Source organism: Crotalus tigris, unplaced genomic scaffold (genome assembly GCF_016545835.1).
Source record: "Crotalus tigris isolate CLP2741 ecotype Arizona unplaced genomic scaffold, ASM1654583v1 scf7180000018172.2679963, whole genome shotgun sequence".
Lineage (NCBI taxonomy): Eukaryota > Metazoa > Chordata > Lepidosauria > Squamata > Viperidae > Crotalus > Crotalus tigris.
Genome location: NW_024096864.1, coordinates 253,890 through 277,495, shown reverse-complemented (window position 1 = coordinate 277,495; position 23,606 = coordinate 253,890). Strand labels below are relative to the sequence as shown.

Below are 23,606 nucleotides of genomic sequence, written 5' to 3'. Positions count from 1 at the left end.
CTGCAATTTTCATAATTCCCAAGGGCAAGGCAAAACATCTGGAGGGCACACGTGGCAGGAAGGCAGTTCCAGGGGAAAACTGTAATGATGTTGTAGCCTTCAAGCAAAGTCTAGGCAACCAGTTCCATCTTAAAAACACTTACAGGCTGTAGACTGGATCCTCCCCATCCCAATAATGGAATATGGTTCCTTTTAAACTTCTGCCAAGTATTGTGGTTCTTTACTTACTATAACTAGTTATTTTTGGTACAACAGCAGGTTCATGTATTTGGTTACAGTGCTCAAATCATTGCATTAATCATTAACACTCTATAACAGCTTCCCAGGGAAGCTGAGTGATTGGCCTTCATTGAAAACAAAGACACGAGATTGAAATCCCAGCTACCAGAACGCAATGTCATTACGGCATTCTTCATTCTGCTTAATGTAGTATTTGTCAGGTGAGAAATGGACATGTTACGTTCCAGTTATGTTGATTTATTGTTTATGTCTATACACAAGAATATAGTCAGCAGTCAACTAAATAGGAGTTAACAGAATTCAAGACTTAGACTGTTTGTGGGAACATAAGTACTCCAAGGTGATTCCTCTCTTGACTCTAGGCCCAGGATCTGCCTGTCTTTCTCCTACAGTATCTCCGTAATGCTATTTTGACATTTTTTTCCATTTTATTCAACACTCCAGAATAGTTTCCACACAAAGAACATACACATAAAAATGTTAATATTACAATCAGTGCTTGACATAACACATAACATAAAGTATAGATCAAAGCGCATAAGAGTTTCTGAAAAAAGCAAATTATGCAGGAACACAGTAATTCATAGAATCAGCTCCAAATCAGCTTCCTTTCCCCATTCATTTGGATTGATAAGAAGCAGCTCCCAGACACAGTCTCAAATTTTATTTTAAAACACCCAGTTTTCTTCATTATTTCCCCAAATTTGAAAGCACAACATATTACATTTATGTATTCTGCAAAACCAAGGCTGCCGAGTTATACGAATAATTAATAGATGAATAAGAACAGGCTCCAATTAGAAAGAAAACTGACACTCTACTTACATTACTTCCGAGAGAACACGGGTCTTCTAAACAAATTCAATCCACGCCAAAGTTGGAGAAACCGTCACTGTTTGTTTCTAGGCTAAGAAAAAGTTTTATGTAAAAATTAGTAACTTTGTCCATTAGCAAGTTAGTAACTTTCTTTCTTTCCCATCCTGTGCTGAACATTTGGAAAATGCTGTGTCAAGGCAGTTTCAAAGTTCAAAAGTGTTTCCTTCGAGTCCTTGGAGTCATTTATGGATGGGAGTTCTTTTGCAGCAGGTTAGAAGAGGTTTATAATTGTCTTTTTTCTGGAATGTTCTTCCACTCCTCCAGGACTAGAAGACCTCCAATGTCCCTTCTAGATTCTATGATTCTATAATGTTCTACCCTGGTAATAATCAAAGGATGCCAATAGTTTTGCTGAGTATCTACTCAAGAATTCCTTTCAACCATTTGCCATTCTAGACTTACCAATTAGGGTGAGGTAGCCAGTGGACACGGTTTGTTAGGCTGCCATGGAATATTTCACACACATACCAGATCAGTTATATAAATAACTTCAATCTATTATAAAAAAAGCAACACACTGGAAACCAGAAGCACAGAAAGAGAGATACATTAGTTCTTACTGCAATCTGAAATAGGACCTTATCAAGTGGCAAAACTAAAGACTTCTATTTATATCTTTATCCAAGCTTTGTTTGAGCTGAAAACAAACAACTGGGTACAAAAAAATGCCAATTTGTTATTAACGTTATTGAGCAACTGAGAATGCCCACGTACTTCTCCCCAGAACTAACCATACTAATCACAGTCCTTAGATTAGAAATGGAAGCTTCTAATCCTTGTTCAATTTCAAAGTTAACACTAAACTCAGAAGGGCAGAGTTGAAAAGTACACAGTCGTGCAGTGTGTGGCCAGCAAAGGACTAAGGTCAATCAATTAAACCAAATAAAACAGTATTTTACCTTAAAACAATGTCATGATGACATTTAACCTGACCACTCCATAAAAGAATGATAAGCTTGTATTTCTCTTCTGTCTCTCTTTCACAAACACAGAGAGACACACAATATGTAACTATTAGCATAGCTATAAGAGATTCAGCTTCAGGAAAAATGTCAGGACTACCTTGATGCTAAAATGGTATGAGAAGTTGATTGGAGGCCTAATCTAAGAGAGAAATGAGTACATGGAACTGATTAAAGAACAAAAAAGTATGCAATCAAATGGACTTATTGGTAGCATTATTGTGTTATTGTCAAGTGTTAAAGCTTTGTTTTGTCCGGATAAAACTGGTTCATGAACTATATATGTGGACTATATATATATATATATATATATATATATATATATATATATATATATATATATATATATAGTCTTTGGTTGTTCGGGTTTTCTCCCGCGTAAAATTGGAAGTGTCTTGGCGACGTTTCGACGAAGTCCCATTCGTCATCTTCAGGCTGGTGTTTTCAGCTTCGTGCTTCGAGCAGCATTCAAGAGCAGCATTGCTGCTCGAAGCACGAAGCTGAAAACACCAGCCTGAAGATGACGAATGGGACTTTGTCGAAACGTCGCCAAGACACTTCCAATTTTACGCGGGAGAAAACCCGAACCAAAGACCTACATACAAACACCCGCGAAAACCTCAGAAAACATGTGTGTGTGTGTGTGTGTGTGTGTATGTCTGCATATGTGCATGAAAAATACAAGGTGTGAATGAGAGAAGGGGAATGTGAAGGAAAAAGGTAGAAAATGACTGCATTGTGTGATTTCCCAAAGTAAAATAAGCCAGGAATTTTAGCCTTAGCAAGTTTAACTAGATCTGTCTATGTGGTTAAGAGTCTGATTCAATATAGCAGGCGCAAATTTTGATAAACCATGGATAGGAATAGACTAGAATTGGAAGAGACCTTGAAGGTCTTCTAGTCCAGCCCCCCACTCAAACAGGAGAACCTATACCATCCCAGACAGGTGAATGTCCAATCTCCTCTTGAAAATCTCCAGTGATGGAGCGCCCACGATTTCTGGTGGTAAGCTGTTCCACTGGTTGATTGTCCTCAACGTCATTGTCCTACTTGAATGCAGTTATTGCACAAACACAGCCAATATGATGGGAGAGTGAGAAAAAAAAAAGAGAGGGAGAGAGAAAATGTACTATACAGACATTCACCAACTCTCCACTTGTAAATACTGTAATGGAATAGTTACAGTCACTGATTCCTGACAAGCTAAGTTCGTTTCAGGATCCCACTGCATTTTTTCCATCTGAGTCAGCACTTTTTACTGTCTTAAGCATGTAATAAGCAGAATGTAAGCTGTCTAGACTAGAGTTTATTCACTTTTCAAAAAGGCTACAATAATATTTCTGTGCTTTATTTAACTGTGTAGTCACCCAACTAATTCCATTTCTACCATATATTAAAACCGCATGAACATGGGAAAAAAAAAAAAACCCTGAGAAGTTTCACAGTTGATTGCTAATGAAGGCCAAACTCTTCATCCTTCTTGGCTGTCTGTTGGATGGAAAGTTGAGACATTTATATTTAGCCAGTTTCCCTAGATGCAATCTTTCTCAAGTCAAGTTTTGTTTCCACTCTGGCTTTTGCTACTTTCAGGTTCAAATTGCGTTGCTCAAAATACATTTTATGGCCAAGCAATCTAAAAATATTTCTATTAACAAAATGAAACCAACCAAACAGATTGCCAATTTTCCAGAGAATAAGATTGCTGGGCATAAATATTGTTAACTGTACCTAAAGGTTTCTCTCTATTACTAAAATTAATCTATGCCCAGCTCTGTGTGTGGCTGCTGCTGTCACACCATCTGTGGGTCATGTTCTTGGGTTAAAAAGAGTGCTGAGCCAAGAATTCCATTTGTTTGAAGAATTGGCTTCATTTCTAGATGTTCTTTTACTGTGTTTAGTGCTGTAAGCTGCCAATGCGTTGGGAGTCCTCTAAATCTAATACAGGTGTTCCTCCAGTGGTGGGTTTCAAATACCTGAACAACTGGTTCTCTGCATGGATGCAGGCCTGGGCCTCTGAGGCCTAGAACGGACTTCCAGAAGTGGCATCCACGCACTTCCGGTGACCTGTTCTAGGCTGGGAGGCTTCCTCCAGGCCTCTGAGGCCTAAAACAGAGTGTGCATTCAGCCGATTCTCTGAACTTAATTACCGGTTCTACCGAACTAGTGCGAACTGGCTGAATCCCACCACTGCATTCCTCAAATTACAACGTTCCCCACCATTCCCCCACCTGATGTCAGAGCTGAGGAAGCTTCTTGGATGAGAAGCAAAACATCTTCAAAGAAAAACAAGAAAAGTCCAGTTGCCTCTTGAAAAAGCATCTTTGGGACAGCCATGATCTGGATGACGAGAATCTCCATAGTCAACTTACAGCAGTTCATTTAATGACGGTTCGAAGTTACTGCGGCACTGAAAAATTTTTTTCACTTTCACCATTTTTTCACTTACGGCCATTTTAGCACCCCCATGGTCACATGATGAAAATTCGGACGCTTGGCCACTGACTCGTATTTATGATGGTCGCAATGTCCCAGGGTCATGCGATCCCCTTTTGCAACCTTCTGACAAACAAAGTCAATGGGGAAGCCACAGTCACTTAACAACCGTGTTATTGGCAATGATTTACTTCACAATGGTGGTGAGACAGGGACAAAATTACTTAACATCTGTCTTGCTTAGCAACAGAAATCTTGGGCTTAATTGGGGTCATAAGTCAAGGAGTACCTTTAATGAAATAAAGAAAAAAGTCCTCTCTCTTGCTATATAAGTGGAGCCTCCTTCATGGCCTACAGTAGCCCTGTACTGTGTCATATTATAGCAGTGTTTCTCAACCTTGACAATTTTAAAGCATGTGGACTTCAACTCCCAGAATTCCACAGCCAGCAATGCTGGCTGTGGAATTCTGGGAGTTGAAGTCCACATGCCTTAAAATTGTCAAGGTTGAGAAACACTGTATTATAGGATCATAAGCCGAGGAATCCAGGTTGTTTTATGTTCTACCAGCACTGGGATTTTGTGAGGATTTATGAGCTGCAATCAACGCTAAATGTTTCATTGTCACGGAATCCAACCTTATTATTTGATTAATCCCTAGAGACAGGGGTTTAAAACCAATTCTGAAGGCAAAGCTATGTTTAAAACGCGGGGCTTTTTAGAAACTCATCAGAGGTCACTTTAAACCAGGAAGGTTGATACCAAATCAGGTTTCTGTGAAAATGTAGGGCAGCAAAACATAAACAACTGGCAGAAGGATCATGCTAAACTGCAGTTCCATTTTTACGAACCAGTCTCAGCCGCTGTATGAAAAAAAAAATGCAGCTAAATATTCAGAAGATGTCATAATGTCTTTGCCAGGTTGTAGCTTGCCAATATCCAGTCTGATATATCATTTTGCAAATAAAAGTACGGTGCTTCTGCACTAGGAATGGGACCACGGGACAATTTGCAACAGGACAATTCAACATAAACATGTAGTCCTTGACTTAACAACAGTTTGTCGAGTGTCCGTTTGAAGTTACAGCGGCACTGAAAAAAGTGACAGGGCCATTTTTCCTACTTAGGACCACTGCAGCATCCCCCGGATCCCGTGATCAACATTCGGATGCTTGACAACTGGTTCACATACATCTATGACACTGTTTGCAGTGTCCTGAGGGGTCACGTGATCCCCTTTTGTGAACTTCTGACAAGCAAAGTCAAGTGGAAATCCAGATTCGCTTAACAACAGTGTTACTAATTTAACAACCGCAGTGATCCACTTAACAAACGTAGCAAGAAAAGTCATAAAATGGGGCAAAACTCACCTAACAAGTTTCTCACTTAGCAACATAAATTCTGGGCTCGGTTGTGGTGGTAAGTCGAGGGCTTACCTGTACAAAAGGTAATTTAATTAATTTCCAACGGAGCCGTGGCCAATAAAAATAAAATTAAGAAAGTCAATCCAGAAATACAAGAGTTACGATAATTTCGACAAAAATGTGGCCAACAATAAAAGTAACTGAAATGATCAATACAACGTTGAATTATCCTGTGGCAAGTTGGCCATGGAGAGTTGTCCTAGACCCCATCTGCACCACCAAGGTACCCTTCTTAAATGGGCTCAGGTTGGAACCAAGGGACATGATGTCCACTTTCACATGAACTTGGTATCTTTAAAATGTCTGGAGTCACAGCAAAAGGCCATACTATTAAAAAAAATCACCTTCAGGAACAGTTGAACTTAAAAGTAGCATAATATTACATAGACACAGGATTAATTTCATAGGCCAGTGGTGGCGAACCTGTGGCACAGGTGCCAGAGGCGGCACTCAGAGCCTTCTCTGTGGGCATGCGCGCCATCGCCCCAATCCTAGGCCTTCAGCTGGGTTTTATAAAACCTTTTCGCTTTAGGCCTCCACCGCCATGTGCAAAAAAAAAAAGGTTCAATCAGTCAATTTCAACTTCTCGCGGGAAAAAAAAAGATCTTGCAAAGTTGGAATTGATTGATTGAACTTTTTAGTCCCACCCAGTCTGCCGTGACCACCGCAGCCACGCCCATCCAATGGGCCACACCCACCCGGCACCAGACGATGCATAAGTGGGTTTTGGGTTGCAGTTTGGGCCCTCGGTCTCTAAAAGGTTCGCCATCACTGTCATAGGCCATTATAAGACTTGATGTTTTGTGTCAGACTCTGAAATAACAAGGCTTTTCAAATCAACTGCCACATTAATTGCACCTAAATCACATAAGATGTGCATAAACTAATTTGTCATATTGATTTAATTTGATAATAAGCAGAAGAGTAGCCAAATTAGACTCAATTTTCAGGATCAAAAACAGAATACATGTTTAGTTGTTATCAAAGTTTAAAAAAAAAATAGCATCTCTGCCTTTTTGAAGACAATCCAAGATAGTGAACATGGTGAACCTACTCAAGATAGGATTGATTCTAATCACCCCATTCTGGCCCAGGAGGCTGACAGGACACCCACACAATCTTCCACTATCCAGACATCCTGTCTCAAGATCCAATCTGGCATCCTGGTCTGATTTTTTTTGATCGCTTTTGCATTTTTAAATAGCTAATGCAGGAAAAAAATTACTCACATTAAGTTTTGTATCGAGAAAAAAAAAACCCATAACCTTGGATTAATGGTATTCTTTTAAATGATTCAGCTGCAATATCATTAAGGCTACTTGAAATATGCTGTATGTAGATTTCTTTAGAACAGCCCACTGCTGTTGCTAGCAATTTTAGATACTTGTTCACCAGCAATATGCTTATGATATGCTTCCATCTGCACGCTCACATCTTAGCAATGTCCTATTGTAACCTTTCAAGTTGAAGAAATGATTAGCAAATTACTCAAGACCAGTGGTTCTCAACCTGTGGGTCGGGACCCCATTTGGGGTCGAACGACCATTTCACGGGGGTCGCCAAACAAGGCTGTCCGCCATTCCCCCCCCCTTTTCTTTGGCCACGCCCCTAGCACCCGGTGATGTATAAGTGGTTGGGGGTCACCACAACATGGGGAACTGTATTATGGGGTCACGGCATTAGAAAGGTTGAGAACCACTGCTCAAGACACTCAGCCGTGCTACATACAGTCAAATAATCAAATGACGTGGGACGGTGCAAAATAAAATGTCCAAGAATGGAACGGAGGTCTCTATTCGGTCCAGTGATGTCCACCTTCATTCTCCATGCCAGGGGGTCCACAATATTGGGGACTCTGCTGTTCCTCGTTAACAGTAACACAACCGCATCGGGCTGGAAACTTAGGGAAACCGACTTAGATGAATCGAGAAAGCCATCTAACGCAGGTTGCACCACTATTTCTCCATTCACTCTTTGCATTTATACCCTTTCCCCCCCTTGCACGGTATATAGTTGCACATTTCAGTTAAAAATGTGTGCTGGGAACATACAAACTGCAAAACCAGTTATGCGACCTTAAAATAATCATATCTTTTATTTTTCTGAAGCGGTTGCCACATCTGAAAGCGGGGAGGCATTTCAAAACCTGCCTTCTTTTGAGGGGAAAGGAGTCAGCGGTTTCATAGTGCCACCATTTGAATAAGCTTCTAATGCTCTTTGGATGACATGCTAAAAGCACCTAATTGTTAAGATTGGGTTGGGTTTGTGGCATTTAACTCAGCCGAGGTAGTCCAAAGGTTACTGTGGGATACAATCATAAATTAACAATAGGTCTGTTCTTAATAGAATTGCAACTGCAGTTCAGTGCAATCAATCCTAAATCAACAATTCAAAATAGAAAATGAGTTAAAGAGCCTGACATAAAAAAAGGGGGGGGGTGAATAGAGGAGGGAAAATACACAACTTCTCCTGCCCTTTTTCAAGCACACAGATGCTCACACAACAAAGCACCAAGAACGGGGTCAACATGAAGGAGAGCAACACCAAAAGAATCAGTTAAGAGAGTGATACAATTCTTAAATATCACGGGGATGGAAAGATCTAAATGAAGAAGTGCCATCATCAAGTTCCAACTTTTCTTCCTCAATCTGGGAGCCCAAAGATGTTTGAGGGCAGGAAACTACGTAAGCCCAGCATATAGCCAAGGATGAAAAATGTGGAAATTATCAGTTGCATCAGAAAAACCAGCCCTGCTCATTGTTCTTCTTCTGGCTGCTCAAAAGTTTCACAAACCATGAAGATTAAAAGGTAACCATTCACGTTTTGGGGATTTGGAAATTCCTGACCAAGATCTTGTGTGATGCAGACAAGTCTCTGAGAAAGGCAAATCACCCACAAGGCAAACTTGAACTCCCCAACTTTGTGAGAACCTGCACACTGATGAAATTGACCTCCACAAATCAAGAAGAAGAGATGCACATGAGGCAGAGAAAAAGGCTCTGTTTTGAATCGAGAGGAAATTTCACTCAACCGTTTTTGGGCCAGCCATGGTTGAGGAGAAACCCAGAACAATCCTGCTGGTGCTGGGTTTGGATGCTGCTTCTTTCCCTGCTCCACAAAGCAGCTCCCGGCCCCACATCCTGCAGGTTCTTCCCTTCTTCCCTTTCTCAGAACTAAGCTATACCAGGTACTAGTGATAGTACTGCTCTATACCAGGTGTCCCCAACCCCCAGTCCGTGGACTGGTACCGGGCTGTGGCATGGCAGCAACCGGTCCGCACAAACAAGCAAAGCCCCATCCGTATGCAGGCAGCACACAAAACCACGCCCCCTCCAGTCCGCGGAAAAACCTCTCTCCACGGAACCGGTCCCTGGTGCCCAAAAGGTTGGGGACCTCTGCTCTATACTATACTGGTGAGGCCACACTTGTGTCCAGTTCTGGCCACCAAGATAAAAAAAAAAAACAAGATGCTGAGACTCTAAAAAGATGTAGAGGGAAGAACAACAGAGATGATAAAGAGTCTGGAGGAGGCTAAATCGTATGATGAACAGTTAAGGGAACTGTTTAGCTTAACGAAGAGAAGGCTTATGGGGTGACAGGATGGACTTCCTCCATTATTTGAGGGCTGTCACAGGGAAGAAGAGTCAATTTACTGTCCGTAGCACCTGAGGGCAGGACACGAAGCAATAGGTTGAAATTCATCCAAAGGAGAGCCAATCTGGAACTAAACAGAAATTTCCTGACAATGAGAACAGCTTGTCTTCAGAGTTGTGGTGGAGGTTTTCAGGAAAAGATTGGACAACCATTGGTCCTGGATGATATAAGGTGCCATGCCTTGGGTAGGGAGTTGGACTGGAAGACCTTCAAGGTCCCTTCCAGCCCTGTGAATCTATGATTCTAGGTTACAGTTGGTCATTTCCCATTGGCCCGCCCCACTTGTTAACTTGTGCCTTCTCTCTTTGACCTATTCACCCCTTCTTCCTTCTAACAAGCCACTTCTGCTGAACCGTGGAACAAGACCGCCCCAGACCAGTGGCTCAGTACGTGGGGGATGATTCACACATGAAGCAAGGATCAACTCCCACTGTTCACAAGCACATTGTGACCCACAGAAGTATATTTTCTTTCAGACCTACGTTTCCAGCTCTGTGAGTCAACATCTTTCAAAATGCAGTTCAGCAATACGTATCGGGATGAAAGAAGAAAAAGTTCCACACTGGTGTTTAATAAAGTAATATATGGAATGGCACACACAAATTAAAATTGAGGAAATCACCCTCAATAGGAAGGAAACGCTTTTGAAGAATAAATTGAAATTCAAATTAAAAACTACCAGCGTTGGTGATTGTGGATACAATTCTGTCTGCAAAATCTGTAACAAGGGAGGTGATTAAAAAAAAAAGAATGTTGCTGTAAGAATGATACAACAGTTGAAAGGAAATCAATATTTAGAAAGACTGGTTAGGCAATATAAACCAGTAGCAGATAGCATTATTCTGTTATGTTCCAGGAGCCAATTGCTCCTAAACAGAATTTCCTAAGCATTTTATACTGTGGGGATGGTCAAGTTTGTGGTGATTTAGGCAAATGACCTAAATGTCAGTCTTGATAAAGGCAAATTACTCTTTTCATCCCCATCTGGAGGCTGAAAGGAAGTCTAGGCAGTGAAAAGATGCCTTTTCAGAAATAAGAGGAGCAAGTAAAGGAATTTGGATAATAACAAAGTTGCTGGTTAATTGTTCTGCTAACATGGTGTTTTCCTAAGAGAAATATGTTTGTGTGTTTGTGGGCATGGATGGATGGACAGAGAGATGCATAATTCAGATAGATAATCTGGATTTTAAGTAATCTCAGAACGATCTTGAGTCTTGAGGGTGAAAACTGATTCCTGTATCATTCATGTCTAAAGGAAGCATAAACATGGCCCTTGGTTTCTAATTGATTTGAGATGCTTTGGGAAATAATTGCTTAAAGAACAGGATAGCCCAAGTCTCAATGGGTGAATCAGAACAGGCTTTGACCAACTTTCTCTGCTGTGTCCCAAGATCATTTGATCCCCGTTGGAAACGTTCTGACAAACAAAAATCAACATGGAAGCCAGATTCACTTAACAACCCGGTTACTAACTTAACTGCAGGGATTCACTTAAACAACTGTGGCATAAAATGGGCAAAACTCACTTAACAAATGTTTCACTTAACAATGGAAATGTTGGACTCAATTGTGGTCATAAGTTGAGAAACTACCTGTAATTGTTAAAAGCATTATTTTAACTAAAGCAGTGGTTCTCAACCTGTGGGTCGGGACCCCATTTGGGGTCGAACGACCATTTCACGGGGGTCGCCAAACAAGGCTGTCCGCCATTTTTCCCCCCTTTTCTTTGGCCACGCCCCTGGCACCCGGTAATGTATAAGTGGTTGGGGGTCACCACAACATGGGGAACTGTATTATGGGGTCGCGGCATTAGAAAGGTTAAGAACCACTGAACTACAGGAAGGATGCATTTCCCCCCCTCCCAGGGCAGAATGCTTTCTTACCTTAAAAGGCTGGGAGGCTGAGTCAAGATAATCTGAACAGGTCCAAAACAATATTTGATCAGAATTCTCATATCGTTTAAATCAGTGGCAAGCGATCTTTATCAAATTTGTATCAAGGGCAACTGTGGTTTTTTTTTTTTTTAAGTATTGCTTCACCTCAGAGGGCCCTGATCATAAACACACCATTATTCATAAAATTGACCTTTAGCTGCTATGCTAATAATCCATTAAATACTTTTTCCTCCAGTTCTGATTTGTTTCATATCGCCTAGACCTGTCTAAAACCACCTAAAGGTGTTTCTGATGTTTTCAATAAGATTGCACAACAATTTCATGCCCTTGGGTTTAATTCCGAGCTAATAAATTTTGGCAACCGTCTCACGTGACGCATTTTTAACAAAAGGGCACATTATTTTTCTGATGTTCCCAGAAACTGATTTGTGTTCATTCCAGCTCACATTATAACGTTTTGCTTTATTATATAATATCTAAGAAGTCAAGTTGCAATCCTTTCTCTCTTTCAAAAATGAATATATCCGAAGTGAATTAGGCTTCTATCTTATTTAAAAATTGTATCAATTGCCTCCAAGTTTCTTTCTGTTCCCTTTGGCTACTTGAAAGATACAAAATCTGTCCCATTTAAGTAATTACAATAAAGAATCCATTGGGAGTTAAAACAAAACAAAAAAATCCCTTGAAAGTGAAGCAGTCATACCAGCTTTTGTACTCTGCAGGAAGCAATCTTTCCTCTTCTGCTCAAGAAACTGTACAGATATGTAAAAAAATTGGCATAAATGCTCATAACAGAACTAAAAATAAAATGGTCTCTACCATTTAAAAGGATGGGTTATGAGGTTTATGTTTTTTGTTTTCTTATTATCGTCATTTAATGCTGAAATGTAATGGAACTGATGCAAGAACCGAGACACTTCAGATGTTTTTGAAATATTTCTGAAAGGGTTGATCAATTATAATTCTGTAATTGTTTACAAAATGTAATGAAACACTCACCAGAGAAAAACCGACTGATAAGAAAAAAAGAATTGTATACTAATACACAGTGAAAACATCCCCATATTTGAAATTACAGATCATCACGGAGGGAAAGAAATCTTTAAAAAAAAGATGAATTCATTTATCACTATAATTATAAACATAAGGCATCCCCTTAACAGCCGGCTACCAAGTAGTTTATTCTAGCAAGTTCAAAAGCTTGTTGCATCATGGGCCAAACCCGGGGCAAAGGATGCTCTGCAGGATGATTGGTGGAGGCAGGCTGCCAAAACAAGTGTGACAGTGCAACAAGACATCAGTGTGTCACCACTGAAGGAAGCAAAGGTAGAATTACATCAAGAGAGCAACACATGCAAAAACTCTAACGTGCATTTAAAAGGGGAAGACCTCCATTGTAACTGTTCTCTTTAAGATTTTTAACCACACACAGATTCCTGCAATAGTTCTTCAGTTGGCGTAACCAGAGTTTGGACTTTTGCCTCCACTTCATTATAACTTAAATACAGATTGCATCTGTGCTCCGTAAGTCATTAACACAATTAGCTCAAATTGGTGTAATAACTCTATTTACAAACCTGTTAAAGTCTTATTTGTAAATGACAACTGGATGTGGGAACTGCACAAAAAGTCTGTTCCCAGTCTGGCTCTGTCTTTTCCCCAGAGAAACTGGCATAAACACAAACTAGTCTTAGTAACTTTGAGTACAAGTAGTCCTCGATTTTATTAGTTGTATTGATTAATGGTTTTGTTATTGCTTTAATGTTTTTATTATTTATCAAATGTAGAACGTTAATGCTCCTTTTGCAGTGTAGAATTATAGCTCAAATCATCAAAACTTAAAACATCTATAAAAACTTCTGGCCTGTCCTTCACACATTTCAATACATGCAATACTTTCTAAACAGTAAATAAAGCCCCAGAGTTGAAAAGGCTGCCATCCTTTCTTAAACACGAATGCAACCAAATATTTACCTGCTGCTTAAAGCTGTTCAGTAAAGATGTTTCTGAAAAAGTTGTGCAAAACCTTCCAAAAACAGAGCAGGAAAAAATATTAATCAACAAAGGAAACAAACAAAACATTCAAATATTTCCATATTCCCCATTAATAGGTTCAGTATGTCCTAGAGAAAAAACAGGAGTAATCTGTCAACTCACACAGTCAAACAGAATTGTTACAAGACCAGTTACGGCCACTGAGAACAAGCCAGAAGCAAATCACCTCAGCTATTTAAAAACAAAAGAATGGTATTGTTAGTTCAGCTTGCCTACAGCATCTGATACTCAGATTTATTTTACATAAAAATTTAGCAAAACAGGAAACAACATCCTGAGATAAACTATGTATGTTTTGGAAAAAGGTTTAGAGAACAGTGCTTATTTTTTAAGAATTAAAGCTTATAGCCTGGATGTTTTCTAAAAAAGAATGTTTCCCTCTAAAATTATCTGCTGTATGATGTCCATACTTTACATGTTATCAAATCCATAGTGCTAGCAAAATAATTGGAATAACCGGCATATTAAATCTGGAGTCAAACAAATCTTGTTTACCCAGAATGCTTTTTTACGATAGTAATAAAGAATCACTCGCTTCTCAAAACATCAATAGATTTATCCATTTTTCTGTTAACTTGCTTATACTTCAAAACGTATCTTCTTCGATTGTGAAGATGTAGGTGATGAGCTAATGTAGATTCCTGGATGCATTCGCAACAAGTTTTCATTCATGTACCTACCGTACAGTAAGTCCCTAACTTAAGGCCTTAATTAGGACTAGACCAGGGGTAGGCAACCTTGGCTCTTTTATGACTAGTGGACTTCAACTCCCAGAATTCCTGAGTCAGAGTGGCTGGCTCAGGAATTCTGGGAGTTGAAGTCCACGAGTCATAAAAGAGCCAAGGTTGCCTACCCCTGGACTAGAACTTTCACTGCTATGCAAGATGGTTGTTAAGCAAGGAGTGCCAAGTTTACTACCTTTATTGCCACTGAAAATATTTATTTGGCTTTAAACTTTGACACCAGTTTGTTTGAGGGATGAAAAGAAAAAGAAAACACAAAACATGCCTACTTGCAATTATTTAGTAATTTAACACAGGAGAGTCAACTCCTAATTGAAAGAGTAGAAAGATCTTTCAATAATCCTATTCACTTTCTGTTTTATCGTATTTATAGTTTGAGTGCTATAAAAAAAGACGTGATTCTATTTGCCACCTAAAACAAGTGTCAGACATCGGTAGATGCCTCAATTGACTGTGATTGTTGCATTTCCTCCAAGCTTAATTTTTATGAACTTAATACACTAGATCTTTAAGAAGACGTACTAAGATAAAAGCTGTAAATGATACAAGAATTCTAGCTAGTAAGTTATTTTCTGTGTATAACTAGTGTATTATGCGTATATAAGGGCTGAGATTTTCTTGACCTTTTCTTTATATCCTTATGATGCACCGAAGTGTGAACACACACCTCTCTTCTCATAAAGCGATAACTATGGTTTCTTTACACACTGGGTGCTGCAATTTTTATCAGGCTGACAACCAACTCCTATAAGTACAGTACATAGCATGTTTTAAAAAAGCAATTAATTCCTATGTCTGAGATATGTCATACTATATAGCAACTCCCTTTTAATGACCCTGTAATCCCTTAATTCAGGGTAGAGTCAGGGAGACTGGATGGAGCTGAGCATTTACTGACTGGATGCCCTTCCTGACACCACAGGGAGTTTGCACCTTCTTTGCACCCTAGGAGAGAAACATCTGCAACTACCTACTGGGAGGCGAGCATCTTCCAACACAATGCTGGGCTGCATTAACAGAGGGATAGAATCAAGATCACGTGAAGTATTAAGACCACTTTACAATGCCTTGGTAAGGCCACACTTGGAATACTGCATTCAGTTTTGGTCACCATGATGTAAAAAAGATGTTGAGACTCTAGAAAGAGTGCAGAGAAGAGCAACAAAGATGATTAGGGGACTGGAGGCTAAAACATATAAGGAACGGTTGCAGAAATTGGGTATGTCTAGTTTAACATGATAGCACTGTTCCAATATCTCTGGGGCTGCCCCAAAGAAGAGGGAGTCAAACTATTCTCCAAAGCACCTGAAGGCAGAACAAGAAGTAACGGATGGAAACTAATTAAGGAGAGAAGCAACCTAGAACTAAGGAGAAACTTCCTGACAGTTAGAACAATTAGCCAGTGGAACAACCTGCCTCCAGAAGCGGTGAATGCTCCAACACTGGAAGTTTTTAAGAAGAGACTGGACAGCCATTTGTCCGAAATGGTGTAGGGTTTCCTGCCTGAGCAGGGGGTTGGACTAGATGACCTCCAAGGTCCCTTCCATCATCATCATCATCATCATCATTATTGTTGTCTTCACCACTAGGCCACCACACCGCTCATGTCATACTAGCAACACCTAATCAAATTTGGTGAATCCCTCCAAAAGCTAAGAACGATGAGAACTAGTTGGTAGTTAGATAGGAGACACCCCACCAAAAAAAATCCTATAGCTCACTCAAAAACCAGAAAAACATCCCAAAAGAAGGCAAGAAAAAATAAAATCCATAGGGTTACTATGAAAATTATATGCTCACCTCCATATTATCTCCAGGAATCAAGCTTGGCTTAAGGAGACCATGCTTATTGCAAAGACATGTTCAATCACCTGTCTTTATACTTTGATACACCTTTATTTTAATAATTGTTTGATGATGCTTCCTAAAGGAACGTTGACAAAACAGTAATAAAAACAAAAACCACGCACTGTTCATCAGTAATGCAAGAGATAACATATTTAATAACATGCTGGCATAAACTAAACTATCCTGCTACTTATCTACTTTTCCAAAACACAGCATTATGCCAAGCTGAAATTTTATATTGCCACATTTAAAAATGCCACTTGAATCTATTTCTTCCCAATGAAAGGTAAAAATGCAACTGAGGTTCTTTTATCCTTGGAGAAAGAAAGCTCCTCCCGCTTGTCAAATCTGCAGTATTCTTTCCTTTCTTATCTTAATCGACAGGATGAAATACACAACCTTGGATTCTCCTAAGAAGTGAATCACTTTTTCCAGGTCTTTTTTTTTTTTTTCCCAGCCTGTTACATCAGCATCAGGCCACATCCGGGAGTCCAGTCTCCCGAGCTGAGCTGCGTTGTGTCTAGGAAGGGGGAGTGAAAAGGAAGAGATTGTGCTGTGAGCAACTAAGGACACGAGGAAGCCAGCTCATCTGAACTCAGAAAGATGTGACTGTCTCTAAGGATGAGAAAGAATGGGTTTGCACACACACACACACACACACACACACACCCGCTTGAGAGCCGAGAAATGAAAAGACAGAAATCCAGATGGTGCATGGGGGAGGAAGGGATCTAATCTGGAATCTAATTAAGACCCTGCCTCAACCTATAGAAGAAAATGTAAGCAACTGAATGAGGTCCAACAACACAAGGAAAAATAACCACTGCAGCAGGGCACGGTCATTGATGAACCCGGTCTAAAATAAAAAAAGTCCTGATTTGCATCCTTTATTCCGTAGCTAAAGCAAAAAGGCAATATTTCCCAGTCAAATTCTGTTTTCCATAATGCTGTCATTCCTCTTTATCTCACAGAGGAAACAGCTCGGTTACATCTACTCGGGTATTTTTCATACTGACAAGAATATTCTGCTTGTATAATGTGATTTTTGCATATTATTCCCTCTGCTACTGGATCAGTAAATCACCTGGGGCCAGATCTAGAAATAGCAGCATCAATCCTGGAGGAGCAGCACGTGCATCCCCAATAGCTAGAATGCAACCCCTACTCCAGCTTTGCTCATTACCTGATGCCTACAGTTGTCCTCACTATTTACGGTGTTCTCATGAATTTTCTCTCAGACGATCAATCACCTTCTATTCCTGCAGTACAGATACTCCTGGACTAGCGTCAATGGAGACTGCTCATTATGGCAACAAGTTGTGATGGTTATTAAGCGAGGCGGCTGCATGATCGCCTTGCTTAATGAACCCCCACTGGAGTTGTTAAGCAAACCTGGTGGGGGGGGGGAGGTGAAAGCAGGCCCCAGACTGCAGGGACCTATGATGGGGAATATGGAGTAGATAAGCAAAGGTCTTTTGCAGCTTCTCTGTAGTCAGTCGTAAGGACGAATGGCTGGGGCACTGCAGCACCTGTAAGTCTGAAATGGGGTCATAAATAGCTTTGGGGGGTGTCTGTTGTAACTTCAAATGGTTGTCTAGTGACCAATCATAAATTAAAGATTACCTGGGCTTTTTCAGATTTGCTCCTTCCTCTATTTTACTTTCTTTTCTTGTTCTTTTTTCGTCTCAAAGAATTGGCCTTCATCCAGTTTCCACATCTTTAGAGGTGGCGTTTGATTCTTCATCTGTATATTTGTTTCACCTCTCATTTCCCACCATTGTTTTCTAACTGAACATTCCTATTGGTTTTTTTTAAAAAAAAACTTTGTTATCAAATAATCTGAGAGCCCTTTCGAGAACAGGGAGGGGTTTATTTTAGCCGTTGAATACTCAATGGAGCGTCATTGCTATGAAGACAACACATATTTATTTTCCTTCCTCAAAGCCGCAATAAAACCTGAATATTAAAATGTAAGGACAACATCCACAAATGACTTTATGTATTAATTTGGAACTAAAACGACTTGGCTTAGCGGGTCTCACTCCCAGGTCAATGTGCACACAAAATGAAATCTTCCTCCAAGTCAAGCCCAGCACTTGATGACTCAATGACCATTCCCTGGGAACAGGTCCCACTGAGGTTAGACAGGGCTTCTAAGTAGACCTCTGCGCTGCTGTTAGTCTCCTTAGTTTTAAAAAAAACCTCAGGTGATTGACATAAAATAAACAAAAATAAGTTTAGTAACAAAACAAACAATAAAATGTAACTCTAAAATAATACCCTTCTCTTGGACATTTAAATAGTTTACTGTTGCTTTAAGTATATGCTCTGTTGGAATAGAAAATTCATTTCTGCAAACAAAAGAGCATAACCATTTATTCTCCCCCCCCCCCCCGCCGTCCTGTATTGTATTGTAGTTATTGGTATCTTTTTTCCTAGTAAGATGATGATCAGACTGGATGGATCAGCCACACATTCATCTGTCTACATACTAATATAATTGAAAGTGAAAGATCTGTTTTATAAGTGCATTACTATGTCAATGACTTGGCTGCAACATGGGGCTTTATCTCCAAGTAAGCATACAAAAGGGAGAAGTACAGGAAGGGGTTTGAGCAAAAAAAAACAAAAACAAAAAACCCTCTCCCCATTTTTTTAAAAGTACTAGAGTATTCTACATAAAAATATAGAATGGCAACATCTGAAACTTTCTGTCCCCTCAAAATGACCAGATTTATTTTGATAGGTCAGGATATTAACACATTAATACATCCTGGATATTACGCCAGGATGAATTAAGAGTTTAAGTTACCACAGTATCTTTTTAAACATTTCTGTTGCAATAAGTTAGCGTTTCTCAACCTTGGTAACTGGAAGATGTGGGAAATTTCTGAAGCTGAAGTGCACCCATCGTCAAGTGGTCAAGGTTAAGAAGTCCCGCAAATATCTCATCCCTTTTGAAATTGCTCTCTTAAAAGATTCACTGGGATAGGAAACAGAAGACAGAGAGGAGCAAGTTCTACAAAGTCATATCTTATCAAAAGTTCTACCAACATTCTGGTAGGTTCTCACCTTCAAGAGAAGGTTCCGATTCCTCCCAGATATTGCAATGAGAGAAAATGAATATACCTCCAAGGCTGGCACAGATGCCAGCTCTCTGGAAATCCTTTGAGGGAGGGGTTCCCTCACCAGCAAAGCAGTAGACTTCGTCAGACAACAGATACAACATCTGTATCTGAATGAGGAAGCATTTAATTTTCAAAAGTTTCTTTCTTCAGGAAACAGTCAAACTCTACCTTTTTACATATGGTTGAAATGGACTCTTAGGGAATGGATGGGCAAACATCAGTCGGTGCTTTTCAGCTCATTAAACTATGTAATTTGCCTCACAGATCTTCTTTGAGCATTAAAGGGGTTAAAAGCCATCCATACAAGATTTTTTTTTTAAATTAACAAGGCTATCTCTCTCATATATACCTGTACATATATGCATACACTTTGCATACACTTGTCAAATTTATATGGCTGCTTATTTCACAAACGACAATAGGCAACGTACAACCAAGCTAGAAACAATATTTACAGGACAATTATTCATATTATTAGTACAGGCTTTAAAATGGTAAGAGCAAAAATAAACAAATATAGGGAGAAGAGCAGGTATTACTAACAATGCAGCCAGCTCAATATTTCACCAGTCCTCTGGTGTGTGTGTGTTGTGTGTGTGTGTGTGCGCGCGTGTGTATAATTTTTTTTTGCTTGTCAAATTCACGTAGCTGCCCATCTCATGAAAGGCAGCATACAAGATGGTAAAAAGTTAACCTATCATTGTTTAAACAAAAATTATTACAAAGCATCAAGGCGTTTCGAATGCTAACACAGCAGAGTTAGTTTGTCCATGAACATTTGTATTTATAATACACACACACACACACACACACACACACAAACATATTCTGTGTGTATAGTGCATGTGTATATGGTGTGTGTATACACACATATATTGATTTTCTGAGGTTTTCGCGGGTGTTTGTATGTAGGTCTTTGGTTATTCGGGTTTTCTCCCGCGTCAAATTGGAAGTGTCTTGGCGACGTTTTGACCAACTCCCATTCGTCATCTTCAGGCTGGTGTTTTCAGCTTCTTGCTCCTACATACATATATGTACGTACATACACACACACACACACACACACACACACACACACACACACACACAGTCTCTTTATCTGTATCTCACTGCCCATGCAAATACCTCCTTTGCATGCCAACTTACATCCTCTGTACGTATCTGCACCTGTACTGTCTCCGCCTGTATCTCCCCAGAGATCAGAGCCTGTACAGGTAGGAAACACAGAGGCTGACTGCCTGACACCTGTAGGCAAATCCACACCCATCGCGGTGCGTCTGCCATATGCTAAATACGGGAGAGAGCAATTTCTGCAGAAAACAGGAGGATGGATCCTCAGCCAATTCATCAGGATGGATCGCCCCTCGGGGCTCCTCGTCCAATTCCTCCCGCAACCCGGGGAAAAGCCGAGTTCCTACGTGCACCCACCCGGGGACCTAGCATCACCCGTGAATCCGCTCGGCTTCCAGGGAAAGGAGCCGGGTTCCGGGGAAGCTGAAAGGGGTCAGCCCTGCCCGGAAAGGCCTTCCAGCCACCCCCGCAGCCATCGGCGCTTCATCCGCCGGCGGCTGCCCCGAAGCCCAAGGGGAGGGAAGCTCCCTCTTGCTGCCCGCACGTGGCGGGGAGACCCAGCCAGCCGGATCCGCCTTTCCCGACCGACGCAGACACGGGGAAGAGCGCCGGCTGCCCCATCCCGACGACCACGGGAGATGCGGGGAGGGCAGAAGAGAACGGAGAACCGCCGCGCGGGCCGCTTTCCCCGTCGCCCGCGAGGCCTCCACTTTAGCCCCGGACTCACCGGGAAGAGAAAAGGCGTCCCCGGCGGGTCGAGCGGCTCTCCGAGCGGCAGCGACGCGAATCCCCCTCGTCCGTCACCGGCGCCGCCTCGCGCCGTTTAAAATGGCTGAGCGAGGGCGCGCGAGGGAGGCAGCGCGCGGGGGGGGCGGGACCCGGCGTGGGGAGACGCCAATCGCCGCGGGGCTAGCCTGATGGACGTTCCCGGAGGCCTCTGGGAGGAGAAAAGGGGCGGGGCGGGGCAGGTTGCTGGGCCGGCGCGAGCCCGGAGCCGGCTTTGCAAACGTCGAAGAGCGCCGGTTGCAAAGGCGGGGAGCCGTTCTCCCGCGTAGCCTGGGTTGCTAAAGGACCTGCTTCGGGGAGGGGGGGGCAGTCCTTGGAGTAGGGAAGGACTGGCTGTTGCATCTCAAGGAGGGGCGGGAGTTGAGGAGGAAGAGGAGTTTGCATTCTTCCTCCGTGCAAGAAAAGGGCCCCCTTTGCAGCATCCTCTTTAGGCGACCCCCCCTCAAGGGGCCAAGTGCATCGTCGTGCAATCGCCCCCCAAGCCGTGCAACCCTTTGCCAGCCTCCCCAAAGCCCTTCCCGGGGTTGGCCCAGCGGGGAGCTCCGGGATCGCTTTGGAGGGACTGAAGAGGCTGCTGCAAAGCGCAACCCCGCGACCCTTTTGCACGCACACACACCCCGCCCCAATCAGGAGAAGGGGGGAAAGGACGGCCTGCCCGGGGCGAGGAACCTTCGCCAGGGCTGGGTGGCATCCGTCTCCTCGCCTCAGTTCCCCCCCCCCAAAATCCCCCCTCGCTCCTCTTCCCAGAAAGCCCCCTCGGGGCTTTGCATCACGCGCCCACCTTCTGCGGGTGCTGATCCTCCCTGGCGTGGATCGATCGGCGTTCTCCAATCAAGCCCCGAGGAATGGTGGCACGAGGCTTAACGATCCGATGAGGCGATCGGGCGGTCCCCAGGGAAAGAAAACAAAAAATGAATGTATTTCTTTCTAGAATGTATGGCTTCTTCTATAGTAGCCATTCCGGAGCCGTATCTGTTAACGTTGGAAATGTCTGTCAGTTCTGAGTCTGTCTATCTGTCCGTCCGTGTGTGTGTGTGTGTGTGTGTGTGTGTGTGTGTGTGTGTGTGTGTGTGTGTGTGTGTGTGTGTGTGTGTGTGTGTGTACACACATAGGTAGGTGGATGGATAGATAGATAGATAGATAGATAGATAGATAGATAGATAGATGTGTGTGCATATGCAGAGAGGTGTGTGTATACATATATGTGTACACACACACACACACACACACACACACACACACACACACACACACACACACACACACGATAGGCACAAATGAACTACAGTGAGATCTTGCCATCTTAATGTAATTACTTCATTCCTGCAAAAGTTGACCGGCTAAAATAGAAACTGTTGCGGAGAGGGGCTGATGATCTTCAAATATCCTTCATGACTGGCAATATAAATATCTTGTTTCTTCGTTTTTCAGTTAAATGTTGATATATTTGTGTGCCTTTGGATATTTCAAAATTGTCCATCCACAAGCACAACTGAATGCTTCATCATCGTTTGGACGTAATGAATGAGCGAACATTCTACTCAGAAATAAGTCATAATAAAGGGGAATATTTGTAGCCCAGGGTTGAAATGTGGGGTCCTTGGCCCCTCTGAGCTTGATGGGTTTCTTGCAGACATTTCATTACCCAAATTAGGTAACAGGATGTTACCTAGTTTGGGTAATGAAATTTCTTTAACAAAGCCACCAAGCTCAGAGAATACCAAGGACCCCTCAGTATTCACTGTAACATGTATATATATCCTGTAACATGTAAGTATTAAAATGTATTTGTTGTCCTCCAGATGACAACTAAGGATCATAATTAGCCCAACAACATGGAATGCTGGAACTTATAGTTCAGGTGAGGGTTAGCCTTCAAAGCATACTTGAAAAACCACATCATAATAATGGCTCTGGGACGCTAGATATTAAAATGAGTGTGCTTCTTTAAACTTTGTATACAAAACAAGTCACAATTAGCTAGATCTGGGTATTGTGCTAATGGTTTGACATCACAACTGTGATGGGTGTGAGGATGATGGAGCCAGAAAAAGAATGCAACTAAACTAGAATCTGTCATGATCAAAACCAATGTTTCATGGTCTCCAGTTGTCTGAACAGAACGATAAATGTTCTCATGTTCTGCATCACCCCACTGAAGAGGTCCTTCAAAATGTCCTTGTAGATACTGGAATGAAATATGGAGTGCTAGATAAATCCTGTTGAAGTTGAACTTCCTTGAAATGTGCTCTCCCACTCTTTCATCCCTCCCACTCCCACTCTTCAGATCAAAGCACCATGTGTGGCTCCAGAAGTGCCACTTTTGTGTTGAGTTGAAGTTCAGGCTATGATTAAAGACAAGGAAGTGCTCAACCCCCAAAGATCAACTTCAGATTTCATCATAGCCTCCTGATCTATGCTAACGTTTGCACTGTGTTATTTTTTTGAATCTGACCACAGTAAAAAGGCTGCAGGAAGTCCACAGTGGACCTA

General features: G+C 41.6%; 1 protein-coding gene across 4 annotated transcripts in view; it reads right to left on the bottom strand.

Moving 5' to 3' along the window:
* Positions 1-21,912, bottom strand: part of ACSL4 (acyl-CoA synthetase long chain family member 4) — a 46,403-nt gene extending 24,491 nt beyond the window's left edge. For 3 of the 4 annotated variants that reach the window (XM_039348715.1, XM_039348716.1, XM_039348719.1), the window contains exons 1-2: positions 21,055-21,201; positions 1,066-1,147 (exon numbers count right to left, since the gene is read on the bottom strand). The gene's annotated coding sequence lies outside the window, so the exon portion shown is untranslated. Of the gene's footprint in view, positions 1-1,065; positions 1,148-21,054; positions 21,202-21,894 lie in introns of those variants that run through there. The other variant, XM_039348718.1, reaches the window with a different exon arrangement.
* Between the last annotated feature and the right edge of the window lie 1,694 nt (positions 21,913-23,606).